Raw genomic sequence first — 13,462 nt, 5'->3', positions numbered from 1 at the left:
GTAGAGTAGCAGCTGTACCCTTCCCATCAGGAGAGGGGTTCAGAAGATCTGCAGCCATCCCTCATCCCCACTGCCGGCCCTGGGCACTCACATAGATCCTCATGTTGGTGTAGCGTTGGCGCAGATTGTTCAGGACGCTGGCCTCATTCAAGAAAGTCATGTCCGCCATGTCACTGGCTTGATAGAATTTTGGTGGGTTCATCTGCTGGACATCATCCTTCTTCAAAGTGACAGTCTGGGTGGGGGAGTGTCAAGACACAACAGGAATTAGGAAATAGTACAGTCAACAGCCATATCAGCCTCTGGCACAAGGTACCACACACTGATATCTTGGAAGGAGCTGGAGTCAGGTGACCAGTCGGCCCAACTCCTGGTCCAGCCATGTCCCACTGTGCAGCCTGGGCTGAGGAGGGACTCCAAGGCCATCTGAGTCCTGACTGCCTCCCCTCTGAAGTAGGGATGACAGGAGCTTCCTTGGCTGGCTGCTGGGAGAACTGTATTAACTTAAGCAGGATCCCATAAAATACCTTATAAGCTATTAAATTCCATCCCTACATTCAGAGCACCTCCGGGCTCTGCTTCTCTTCCTGCCAAGTCCATTCTGATAGCTGAGCAGAACTTGCTCTTCAATCCTAGGGACACTTTGCAGAGATGTGACTCTTGGCTCTCTGCCTTGAGAATTGGTGGTGGTTTCTAAATAGCAGTGAACTTTTTCATTGAAAAAAAAAGGGGGGGGGCGCCTGGGTGGCTCAGTTGGTTGAGAGTCTTTTTTTTTTAAGATTGTATTTATTTGAGAGAAAGAGAGCATGAGTGGGAGGAGGGGCAGAGGGAGAGGGAGAAGCAGACTCCCCACTGGGTGCCAAGCCTGACACGGGGCTCCATCCCAGGACCCCGAGATTATGACCTGAGCCGAAGTCAGACGCTTAACCAACTGAACCACCGAGGCGCCCTTGAGCGTCCGACTCTTGATTTCAGCCCGGGTCATGATCTTGGGGTCGTGGGATCAAGTCCCTCGTTGGGTTCCATGCTCAGCATGGAGTCTACTTGTCTCTCTCCCTCTACTCCTCCCCCTGCTCTTTCTCTAACTCTAAAATAAATAAGGGGTTGCCTGAGTGGCTGTCAGTATAACAATAATAATATATATATAATATAATAATTTAACAATAATAATAAAATAAAGTAAATAAAATCTTTAAAAAAAGACATTTCCCTGCTCCCCCCAAGCCACCTTGAAGAATAAAATTGAAAGCAAGCAAGCAAACAAGACAATAATAATAATAATAATAATAATAATAATATAATGAGTACTGAGCAGTAAATGTGTCAGGGTGAAAGTAGCACCGGGTTAGGAGTCTGGAGCGCCTGTGCACGGCAGGTAAACCCCATCCGCCCTCTGTGCCCCCCTCCAATTTCTTCATCTGTAAATGAAAACTAGCACCAGCTCTTAAGTTCCAGCATCTGGGACCAAAGCTCAAGACATGTGATCCAGAAAACAAACAGCTTTGAGCTGCCTGCAGCCTGAGATGGGAGGCTTGAACACATGCTGGGATTTCTGGGACTTTTAATAATTTATGAGTTCACTAGGCAGATAATTTGAAACCTTGACAGTTCTGGAAAATCTACCCACTAATGGTCACCACACCCCTGGTAAATCAAGCTGGGTTTTATTCAGAGTCCATTTCCGGGAGTTCCCAGATCTCTGGACCTCACCCTCAGGCAAACCTTCTCTCTCGGCTCAGGCAGAGGACAGGGCCCTTTGCCTTTATCTTAGAATTCTGTCAGGTGAGTCAGTCTTTCTGTCCCAAACCGGCGGTGCTCACAGAAGTTACGTGCTGTCCTTAACGTGTATCCAAACCAGGGCCCTGGGGCTCCACGATCTCATACATCACTCCTTACAACACTGCAGTGCTCTGCCCTTCTGAAAAGTAGGTTCTCTGGAGAAGTAAACTTGACTTTTGTGTTCCAACCCCCTGGAACCCAGGGATAGCCTCATCTCCCTGCTGCCACTCCCCTCGAAGTGAAGCAAAGCACAAAGCTCAGCTCAGCAGCTGCAGGTTCTGATCCCAGAAGGCCTCTGGCCTCTTGTCTTCCTGACATTGACCGAGGATGCCCTCACACTCCTGCTGCTCTGCCCACCACGGGGAGATGGTGTGGTGACGTGGGGGCACGTGGGCGTTTGAGCCCAATACAGCTAGGTTTGAATATGAGCTCATCATTTACTGTCTTTGTGACCACAGGCAAGTTACGTAGTGCCTCCTTGATCCTTTACAAAATAGGAACTCCTAAAATCCTACTACATAAGATTATTGAAAGATAAAACAAAACATCCAGCGCCTCACCAGGAGTCTGCCGCGGTGTAGGGGTTTAATGAGCCAAACTTACTACCCCCTCTCTCAAGTCACCCTCACAGTCAGACACAGTGTAGACCAGTAGAGAGAGTGGTGTGCTGGTAAACCAGCTATATGGGGGAGGGGGGAATCCCTGATTTATAACATTTTCCAAGACATCAAGCTGCCAGAAGTTTAATACTTGGCTGCAAAGCCCCTGGTTGTTTAGCGTTGGGTGTTGGGTCCTTGCAAGCCATTTCAAGCCAGCTCCAGCACGCTGCCGCCGTGCAGCAAGGGGCTCTGAGCCTCCATCTGTGGGCATGCAGGTGGAGAGCTCCCCAGGTGAGCCAGGGTGTTCTGGGCCCTGCCTCACGTTCCTCGTGCTGTTGTGGGCACACAGTGCAACTGCTGACATCTGGGATGCTCACTGTCACGCCACATGAAAGCTCTTTGGGACTTCAAAGATAAGTAACTCCCACGACAATCTTGTGCACACGTGTGCTATTTCAGAGCATACAAAGGACTTCCGTGTGTCCTACCATGTTGGAATCTCTACTGGGAGGGAGTCAAAGCTCAGAGAGGGCAAGTGTCTTGCCTAGGGCCACAGTTTGAGTGTAGCCAAATCTGAACTTGAACCCAGCACACAGGACTCAGAGGCATCAGCTCCTCTTACCATCCTGCCTCTTGAGTGTGGACAGCAGAGGCTGGGTGTCTGCCACTCCCTACTCTCAGTTTCATCCTGGAGATTACTCCCCACTCACCTGGTTGTTGATTGTCTTCACGGTGACCTGCTCACCCTGTTCAGACTGGATCTCCCCAGCAATGAAGCCCTCTTTCTCGTCTTTGACCCAGCAGGACTTCTTGATGTCATAGGGCTTGTTCATGGCTTCGATCCTCTCCTTTTCCGGAGGTGCCAGGAAGGGCATTGGGTCCACATTGTCCCCACATTCTCCTTTGTATCCACCAGGCATCGTGGCTTGGCTGAGGGAGGAGCAGGAAGGAACCAAGGGAGGGAACCAGGGCTTCCCTGGGTGCTGTAGGGAAGAGCAAGGCCAGTTTGCCAAGACTGATGGGTAGGCTGGGACAAATGCCCCGAGAGAGAGGGGGTTGCTTCTCTCATGTCACTTTGGGTGTCTTGGTGCCATTAGGTCTTAATAATCAAGAATTAGAAACTAGGTAATAGCTCCTCAGAGTTGTGTACCCACTCCCACCAACCACAAAACACTTTTGCTTCTGCCCTCTCATATGCCCCTACACTGAGGCTGTGAGGTGGGGATCAGGAAGCTCATTTTATGGAGGAGAAGACGAGAGCCTGGGGCGGTTAAAGCAAGGATTTTAACCATGAAATTGGGACAGCAAAACAATTACTACTTGGTTTTCGCTTTCCCTTAAGGTTTGAACAGAGGCCACAAGACCCAGTAGCACCCCAGTAACACAGTCCCCAACAGAAACCACAGCTAGTCTCCTTTCATTTTCGCACGGTTGCAGAAATCTCAAAATATTATTTACCCTCATCTCAACTTTGAAATCATGGTCTTATTAGATCCTCAGTTAGCTGTTATTTAAATCTACTCACGAAGAAGTAGACTTTTAATTACTATATCACAGGTTAACTTTTAAATATTTTGATAATATATTTTAATACAATTGGTTTCCTTTGTAACCCTATGTAGTTTTTTGTTTTGTTTTGTTTTTTTAATGCATTTAAAAACGCTAATCTGAGCTGAGGTCTACGGGCTTTGCCAAATGCTAAGGAAGTGCTTGGTACAGAATAATTGCTTGGATTCAATGATTACCTCTCTTAGGATGAGGTTAGCCTGGGGTCAAGCCTGGGCCTCTTGGTCTCCAAACCCAGACAATTTCACCAAACCACCAGGAAGAAGAACTGGGGACTCATGGTAGCAAAGAGAGAAGTCAGGCGCATCCCAGTTTGTCTTAGAGGTGAAGAACCTTCTCAGAAGTTTGGGGAGGGTGTGGTTGTGAGCCTTTTTGTCAGCAGTGCTGTTCTGGAGGCCGAGTACAGCCTCCAGCTCTAAATAAGCCAGCTGGGGATGGAGGGTCTCAGACTGTGCCTCCCAGGATTCCCGCTGCCCCAAGCTATCCTCAGGAGGGCTCCAGCTTTTCCTGTCAAGGGCTCTGGTGTTTCCAGAAGAGGCTGACCCAGGACAGGCAAGATGTGGCAGCAAAGCCAGACACTTTCTCCTGGTCTTCTCTCTCTGTGGGGTCCATCTCTCTGTGGGTTCCCCAACCCCAAAGCTGGTCTATTTCGCAGGAAATAAGAACGAAAGGAAAGGGGTGGGCGTCCTGTGCCATCTGGTGATGCCTGTGTTCCCATTGGACAAAATGAACGTTTTAAATTCAGGTAGTAAAATGCGTAGGATCACCAAGGAAACAAATGGTATTAAAATATAATTAACAAAATAGTAAGTAAGCCTGCGTGATACAGTAATATGCGTACTTCCTCACTAATGCATTAAATGACATGATCTGACCTCAGGTCTAACAACCCAACATTGTTCTGAAGCAATGATGGGAACTGATAATCTTTCGAGCTCTCTGCCACATCGTCCAGTGATATGAAAATCGCGGTGATTTCCATTGCTGACAAAGTCACAGGTGTTGGGGACTGTGATTTGTTGCCTGTGATATAAAGGGGAGGGAATGATACATTTCTGTTAAAGGATGGGATTGTTTCCCCGCTGAAGACCCCGGAACCTAGGGTGAGAACCCTGCCTAACTCATCCTGAGTCCTGTCCCCGGGGAGCACTGGGCTAGGAGTCCTCGGTGTCCCGAGAGCTTCCAGCAGTCCGTCCAGCACCCAGGAGACTTGGCTCTCCCTTGACTCTGCCAAAGGTCACCTTGGGCAGCGCTGAGGCTGCATTGGGCCTCCCCCCTACCCCTTCCTGGAAGAGAGAATTGCTCAACATAAACTTCCTTTTGTCATTTGTTGTCCCCAGTGGCTCAGTTGCATTGTCTTTTTGCTGCCTCATTTTCCTGCTTCTGTTTAACACAGACGGAAGTCACCAGGGAAATGAGACCAAAATCCACATGAAAAAGAAATGCAAGTATCAGCAAAGTCAGATTAAAATGCATTAGACTTGTCTTTAATGCAAAACAACTGCTCGTGTCTGAGGGCTAGGTACCTTTTTAAATTGTTCTAATGTGGGAGGAGAGGCCAGAAATTCTCCTTTGTTTAGTCCAATTAGGCTGCTTCTGTGTTTTGTTTTGTTTCGTTTTTATGATGGTTTTGCCAGGACCCATAAGCTAAGGTGTTATTGCTATTGTCCTGGCCTGGGGGCCTGGGGCGCAGACCCCTGGGACCAGGCCTGCACCCCAGGGCTGTACAGGCCTCTGACACCAGGTCCCACCCCTCTCAGTGGCCACAGCCCCTTGCTCAGTAGTGAGCCCTCCTTCCAGGCCCCCCTACATATTCAAGCTACTCCTGTCCCTCCAGACAACAGCTCTCTCCAGGCATCTTTGATAACTAAGACCCACTTTTTCTTTCTTTTATTTATTAAAAAAATTTTTTTAAGTTTATTGTTTTTAGGAATTTCTACACCCAGCATGGGGCTCGAACTCCCAACCTTGAGATCAAGAGTTAGGTGCTCTTCCAACTAAGCTAGCCAGATACCACTCAGACCCCATTTTTAAAATCGTAAACCACAAAACATAGAAAACATTCAGCTCAAGGGATGCAAAAGCTGCAAGGGTCCTGGGGGTGAGGCGGGGCGGGGGAGCAGAGATGCATTACGGTGTGGGAAGGACAGGGCTGGGATTGAGCCCTGGGTGAACCCAGCACCTCCCCCCCCCAACCAGGAAAGGCAAGTGGTGCAGTGAAGTGGGGCTGATCCGGGTTCGAATCCCAACTGCTCCTGTCTCACTGTGGAATGCAGCACGAGCCCCACCAGCTATCTCCTCACCTGCAGGTCCAGGTCCCTTGGAACACTGAATGATATGCTCCCTCTGCAGCCCCTGGGGCAGGCAGGTGCTCAAGAAATGCTCACCTCCTGCTCCACCTTGCTAATCTCCCATCATTACACCCACTTTCCTCAGGTGACTCCTCCAGAGCACCCACCTCCCTGTTTCCCATCTCCCCCGGCAGCCCCTATGGTACCCACCTGAGACCACACTGGAAGAGACTGGGTGCCCAGCCGAGGCTGGCCATTCCCTTTTATACCTGCCCAACAGGTCTGAGCCAGCAAAACCTTAAAAAAGAAAAGAACCCCTCAGGGCTCTGGTGGCTCAGCTGGCTTCACCTTCCAGAGTTTGGATGCTCCCAGGTCCCTCAGGGGGGATCAGTGAATGCTGTAATTTTAGGACATTCTCCTTCCTCCCATTGCCCTTGTGGGGAAACTGATGACCTCAGCCCAGGGGTGCAAGCTGTGGGCAGAAATAGAACAGCAGGCTAATGAGTTTTCTGCTTAAAGCTAGGACTCTGCCCATGGAGGGGGCCGACTGTCAAGGAGGAAGACCCGAGTTGACTCATCCAAAGCCTTTGGCATGGATGAGCCCAGATAACCAACTGGTCGATGACTTCGTCAGTCTGGAAGGCCAGTGTGAGCTTGGTCTTCACTCATTTGATCACGGCCACGGGCCCCCTCCAGGCCACCATGGCCAGTGGAGGCATCATGATGCAGTGCCAGCTTTGAGTCCTAAAGCCCTGCCTCCAATTCCTTTACGGATTCCCACACATTCTGTGACCTTGCGCAAGTCCTTGCCCTTGCTGGGCATGCCTTTCCCATCTGTACCCTTCTTGAGCTCAGAGATGTCCTCTGGGTCTGAAAGGACAAACTGCCAGGGGGACCTTCTTCCTAGCTCTGCCTTCACCCTTATCTCCACCCCACCCACTGTTTTGTTTTTTTTAATTGAGACAAATTAACATAAAATTAACCACTGTGTGAGTGACTCAATGGCATTTAGTACGTTCACAGTGTTGTGCAACCACCATTCCTACCTAGTTTCAAAACGTCATCAGCCCAAAAGGAAACCTGGTACCCTTTATTTTTTTTTAAGATTTTATTTATTTTTGAGAGAGAGAGCACCTGAGAGAGAGCAAGCATGCTCACGAGTGGGCGGCGGAGGAACAGAAGGAAAAGCAGGCTCCCCGCTGAGCAGGGAGCCAAACACGGGACTCGATTCCAGGACCCTGTGATCATGACCTGAGCCCAAGGCAGACGCTTAACTGAGTGAGACACCCAGGTGCCCAACCTGGTACCGTTTAAACAGCTTCTCCTGAGCCCGGGCAACCACCAATCTGCTTTCTATCTTTATGGTTTTATCTATTCTAAGTATTTCGTATGAATGGAATTGTATGACATGTCACCTTTTTGTGCCTAGCTTCTTTCATTTAGCATCATATTTTCAAAGTTCATTCAAGTTCTAGCAGGTGTCAGGACTTCATTCTGTTTATGGCTGAACAGTATTCCATTGTATGAATCTGCAGCATTTTATCCACTCACCCACTGATGGACATTTGGGTTGTTCCCACCTTTTGGCTACTGTGAGTTGTGCTGTTATGGACATATGGTTACATTTACTTGAGTTCCGGTTTTCAATTTTTTTTTTTTTTTTTTTATACTTACCTAGGAATAGAATTGCTGGGTCAGTTGATAATTCTATGTTTTTTTTTTTTTTTTAAGATTTTATTTATTTTGAGAGAGAGCGAGAGAGTACGCCTGTGTGCATGGGAGTGGGAGAGGGGCAGAGGGAGAGAGAGATTCTCAAGCAGACTCCCTGCTGAGCGCAGAGCCAGAGCGGGGCTTGATTCCACAGCCCTGAGAACACGACCTGAGCCGAAACCAAGAGTCAGATGCTTAACTGAATGAGTCACCCAGGCACCCCTATGTTCAGGTTTTTGAGGAACCACCTGTTTTCACAGTGACTGAATCATTTTACCTTCCTGCCAGTGATTCACAATATCTCCAGATCCTCACCAGCACTTGTTACTTTCCTTTTTGTTTTGTTGTTGTTTTTTAAATTATGGTCATCCTAGTGGGTGTGAAATGGTATCTCATTGTGGTTTTTATCTATATTTCCCTAATGACTGATGATGTTGAGCATCTTTTCATGTGCTTGTTGGTCATTTGTATATCTTTGGGAAAATGTCTATCCACAGGGCACCTGGGTGGCTCAGTCATTAAGTGTCTGCCTTCGGCTCAGGTCATGATCCCAGGGTCCTGGGATCGAGCCCCGCATCGGGCTCCCTGCTCAGCAGGAAGCCTGCTTCTCCCTCTCTCACTCCCCCTGCTTGTGTTCCCTCTCTCGCTGTCTCTCTCTCTGTCAAATAAATAAATATAATCTAAAAAAAATGTCTATCCAAGTCCTTTGCCCATATTTTAATTGGGTTGTTTGTCTTTCTGTTGTGGAGTCATAAGAGTTCTTTATATATTTTAGATACTAGATCCTTTTTTTTTAGAGAGAGCGAGTGAGAGAACGTGTTTGCGGGGGTGGGGGGAGGAAGGGAGGGGCAGAGGGAAAGGTAGAGGGAGAATATTAAGCAGGCTCCACACTTGGCCCAGAGCCTGATGGGGGGGCTCGATCTCATGACCCTGAGATCATGACCTGAGCCGAAATCAAGAGTCAGACGCTTAACCGACTGAGCCACCCAGGCGCCCCCACAAAAGTTTATTTTAACAAAGTCCAGTCTATTTCTTTCTTCTGTTGCCTGTGCTTTCGGCATCATATTTAAGAAACTACTGCCAAATTCAAGGTTATGAAGATCTGCCCCTGCATTTTCTTCTAAGAGTTGTACGGTTTTAGATTTTGTATTTAGGGTATAGATGCCTTAATTCACTCTTTTTTTTTTTTTTAAAAGATTTTATTTATTTATTTGAGAGAGAGAGAATGAGAGACAGAGAGCACGAGAAGGAAGAGGGTCAGAGGGAGAAGCAGACCCCCCCGCTGAGCAGGGAGCCCGATGCGGGACTCGATCCCGGGACTCCAGGATCATGACCTGAGCAGAAGGCAGTCGCTCAACCAACTGAGTCACCCAGGCGCCCTGCCTTAATTCACTCTTAAAGGAAAAAGGAACCCACCTGAGCACAGAGCTGATTTCCTTTTTTGCCCCTCTGGGTTTGGGTCTGGGAAGCAGCTACTTTACCGAGGTAACCAAAGAACTTTTAATATACATTAATGTTTTGCAGACGCTTCCTTTTATCAGCTGATCCCTGCAGCATCATTATTGTATTCTGAAAACTGGGATCTGTCGATGAAGAATTGGATTAATAAGCAATTACGACACGGAACCTTTCCTAGCACCTGCTCTGCCTGAATACTTCACGCCTGAGGATGGACCACACTTCTTCCATGCTGGGCCTCAGTTTCCCCAAAGGTAAAATGAGAGTTTGGCTGAGATGCCCCCAAGCATGGCTGTTGTCAACGCTGCGGTGGTGCCATTCCCGCCAATCAGCTTCTCCCCAAATTCTGATCACCTGATAGGGTCGTTTTCAATTTCTTTAGCAACAGAACTTTTAGCAGGCAGAGCTTTGTGCAGAAGGGGAAGGGGCAGAGAGAGAGAATCAACAGAGATAGGTGGAGCTTCTCTGGGGAGAGCAGGGGAGGTCTCACCACACCCCAGCACCCTCCCAGGGGGCCTTTGAAGACAGTTATCCAGGAGAGGCTGCAGGGGGCGCCGGGGCTTGGAGTCCATCCTCAGGATGCCCCACCCAAAGCCCGCTTGCTTCCAGCTTATTCCCACATGATCTTCATCTTCTGGCTGATGAGAGCAGGGGTCAGAGAGAAGAAATGGGGCCCCACTCACAGTGATTCTGGGAAGGAATGTTACCTGGCAGGAGGTTTTCAGTCCGGGACCCAGCAGGAGAGAGCACACTCCAGTGGGGTCACAGCCTGGAGTTTAAGGGAGAGGCTACTGAATAAGGTGGGACAGGGTTTAGGGGAAACGGCAGGGGGTGGAGAAGCAATGGGAAGGCCACCACACCCCGGAAAAGTGTAGGAAAAGGGGGAAAAGTGTAGTCCTCAGGGGGACAGCCCGGCTACTGCCCAACCAGACCCAGCAGGGCCAGGGGCTTGCTCAAATCTCCCCACCTGCTCACCCATCTCTCCCCCTCATCTCCTCTGGCCACACCCAACCAGAAGCTGGAGAGCAGGGACCTGGGGAGGCAGCCGGTGGAGGTCAGCCTCCTGGGACGCAGGACAAGTGGAGGAAACATAAGATATGGATGTGGAGCAAACAAGATATCTAGAACCTGCCCCTCTGTCTCTCCTAAGCTTCTCACCAGGGAGTTTTTAGTGGCCAGTGTTCCAGAAAGTTCCATTTCAGTAAGAGTGCTTGGTCGGGAGAAGGCCCTCAAACTGTCAGGTGAGTACTACCTCCCAAGAGTAGGTGGGTACACGCAATGCTCTCTGCTTTTAAAAATGCGGTAAGAATAGCACTGGGCTTGGAATTATCTGGCTCATAAAGATATCCGGGGGAAGTTTAGTTATGCCTCTCTATAGAAAGCAGGATGACTTAGATCCCCCAGGGGAAAAAAATTCCCTGGAGTCATGGCTTGGTAGTGATACAACAATAAAAACAAAGCGCTCCTGTGCCCATTAGCTCATTTGGATCTTTCCAGCGACCTGGGCAGGTGGGTGGGGCAGATGAGTAATGACCTGCTTTTAGCGGATGAGAAAAGAGGCTCAGAGAGGTGAAGTAATTTGCCCAAAGACACACAGGGAGTCAGCATCTGAGATGTGGCTCTATTTTTCTTTCTAGTGCTTATCACTCTCAACGGTACATTATGGATCTATTAGATGGTTTCTGGGCTCTTTCCCTCGTCGAATGTAAGCATGGCGAGGACAGGGGTTGGCCTGGGAGGCAGTAGAGGGTGTTGATCAAAAACTGGACTCTGAAACCAAATTTTCTGAGTTTGCTCTTTACTAGCTCTGTGACCTCGCCATGCCTCAGTTTTCTTGTCTGTAAAATGGGGATGGTAGAGGTACTTTCCAAATAGGTTTGTTCTAAGAATGAAGGGAGTTCATGTATATAAAGTGCCTGGCATTTATTAGATGATCAATAAATATGTGTTGAATGAATGAAAGCTGGAACTGTATGGTGGGAACAGTACTCTAAGCATGATACTCTGTTCGGGTGGTACTCGAGATGGGGATTATTCTTGGCATCTACATCCAGAAACCCTTGGACTTAGATACACAGGGAGCTGGGCCCTGCCCCCAAATGGCTGGCTTAGGAAATAGGGCTGCTGGCCCTCATGTGCCTTCCTTCCTTCTCCCAGTTCTGTGAGCTCTGCGCTAAGTTCTTTGCTAGACCCTAGCAATGATAGACAATCAACTAGACACTTCTCTGCCTTGGAGGGCCTCTGGGGGGAAAACTGGGGAGGGCAGAGGAGATACAGCAGATAAAAGTGGAGGAGTGGCACCTGATCAATCCTGTGCCAGCCTGAGACCCCCACACTCAGTACCCCAGGAGGGCCCCCCACTGCCAGGACCAGGGCCCAGAACCTCAGTTACAACAGAGTTCTCAGTCATGGGGTATTGAAGAAAATCAGACTTCTGTCCAGATCCAGGGCCAGGAAGCCAAAGTTACAGCTTTCAGGCTGTGTGTGCCAGCCCTTGGGCTGGGAACTAGCGCCTCCTGGAACAGCTCTCCTCTCTATGAAGCAAAGGGCCAGCTGTGGAAGGTCCACAGGGGGTGGTTTCCAGCCTGTGAGAGACCCTGCTATTGGACATTCAACAGTCACTCGCTCAGTGCTTTTCCTGGTACCCAGAAGGACAGGCCTTACTGGAGGTCCAACTGCTTACGAGACAGGCCTGTCCATCCGTGATGGTGGCTGGGGGGTGGGCAGGTAATGTGGGTGGGGCATGGCCTTCTCTCCTTGCTTGAAATGAGAAGTGTGGCCTTGTCCAATCGGATACTAAGTGCTTGCTTCTAGAACATTCTTAGAACACAGAAACCTCCCAAGTGGAAAGAGTTCCATGGCTTTGAGTCTCAGTTCTGCCCTTGGGCAAGTGATTTAACCTCCATGAGCCTCCATTTCTTCCCTGTGAAATGGGAATAATAATAATAATAATAATAATAATAATAATAATAATAATAAATGACTACAGACCTCCCAGAATTGATAGATCAAGTGGGATTATGGACTTGAAAATGCTTTCTTAAACTTTTCACTAACCACCACCAACTCATGATGTTGAGCATCTTTTCACTTGCTTATTTGCCACCCACGTGTCTTCCTTGGTGAGGTGTCCATTCAGATCTTTTGCCTGTGTTTTGTCATCAGGTAGTTGTGTGTTTTTAGATTGAATTTTTTAAAAGATTTTATTTATTTTTGAGAGAGAGAGAGAGAGAGAAAACAGGCAGGGGAAGGGGCAGAGGGAGAAGCAGGCTCCCTGCTGAGCAGGGAGCCTGATGCAGGACTCGATCCCGGGACCCCAGGATCATGACCTGAGCCGAAGGCAGACACTTAACCAACTGAGCCACCCAGGCACCCTTTTATATTTAATTTTAAGAGTTGTTCATATGTCCTAGATACAAAACCACTGTTGGATATGTATTTTGTAAATATTTTCTCTTAGTCTGTGGCTTGTCTTGAAAACGCTTTTAAGCAGGAATATGCTGCCTACCTGTTAAGGGTCTCCCCAAATGACACAGAATGGAGACCCCAAGAAATTCCACCTCCATCTACAGATGCTTATCTCCTAGGGTGCTTCCATGGAGCACGTTGGGCTCCTCTGTGCAAGGTCAAGAGTTGGAGCTGGGAGTTCTGATAAATTGGTTTGGGCCTGGAGGTGGGAGGGGAGGGAACAGAATTGGAATGTATTTAATATGCCTCCATGTTCCTCAGCCGGTTTCTGCAGGTGTCTGCTGGGTTATGTCCTTAGCAGCCTGATCCCTGCCCCCGAGGGGGGCATCTCATTGCCACCTCTCTGTCCCAGCTCCACATTCCACGCAGTTTCAGTGTGTGGGTTATTGTTAGGCTGGTGGGGCAGGGTCCGCCCAGACCCACAGCCCTAGGGTAGTTCAGGCTCCAGAACCCTCTGATCTGGAAAAGCCACTGAGACAAGCCTGAGGCTTCTGGCACCTACTTCCAGCCTTGGGCCCAGAGCTGCCCCTGACCAGGCACTGCCCAGCCCCAGGCTCCTGCCTCAGCCCCTTGGATGACCTCTTTAGAAGC

General features: G+C 48.9%; 1 protein-coding gene across 1 annotated transcript in view; it reads left to right on the top strand.

Moving 5' to 3' along the window:
* The first annotated feature begins 10,050 nt into the window (after positions 1-10,050).
* Positions 10,051-13,462, top strand: part of KPNA7 (karyopherin subunit alpha 7) — a 36,942-nt gene continuing 33,530 nt past the window's right edge. The window contains exons 1-2 of the mRNA XM_081819322.1: positions 10,051-10,203; positions 10,554-10,644. The gene's annotated coding sequence lies outside the window, so the exon portion shown is untranslated. The remainder of the gene's footprint in view (positions 10,204-10,553; positions 10,645-13,462) is intronic.

Source organism: Leptonychotes weddellii, chromosome 5, assembly GCF_054177405.1.
Source record: "Leptonychotes weddellii isolate Sample4059 chromosome 5, ASM5417740v2, whole genome shotgun sequence".
In the NCBI taxonomy this organism is placed as follows: domain Eukaryota; kingdom Metazoa; phylum Chordata; class Mammalia; order Carnivora; family Phocidae; genus Leptonychotes; species Leptonychotes weddellii.
This window is presented reverse-complemented; position numbering and strand designations above follow the sequence as displayed.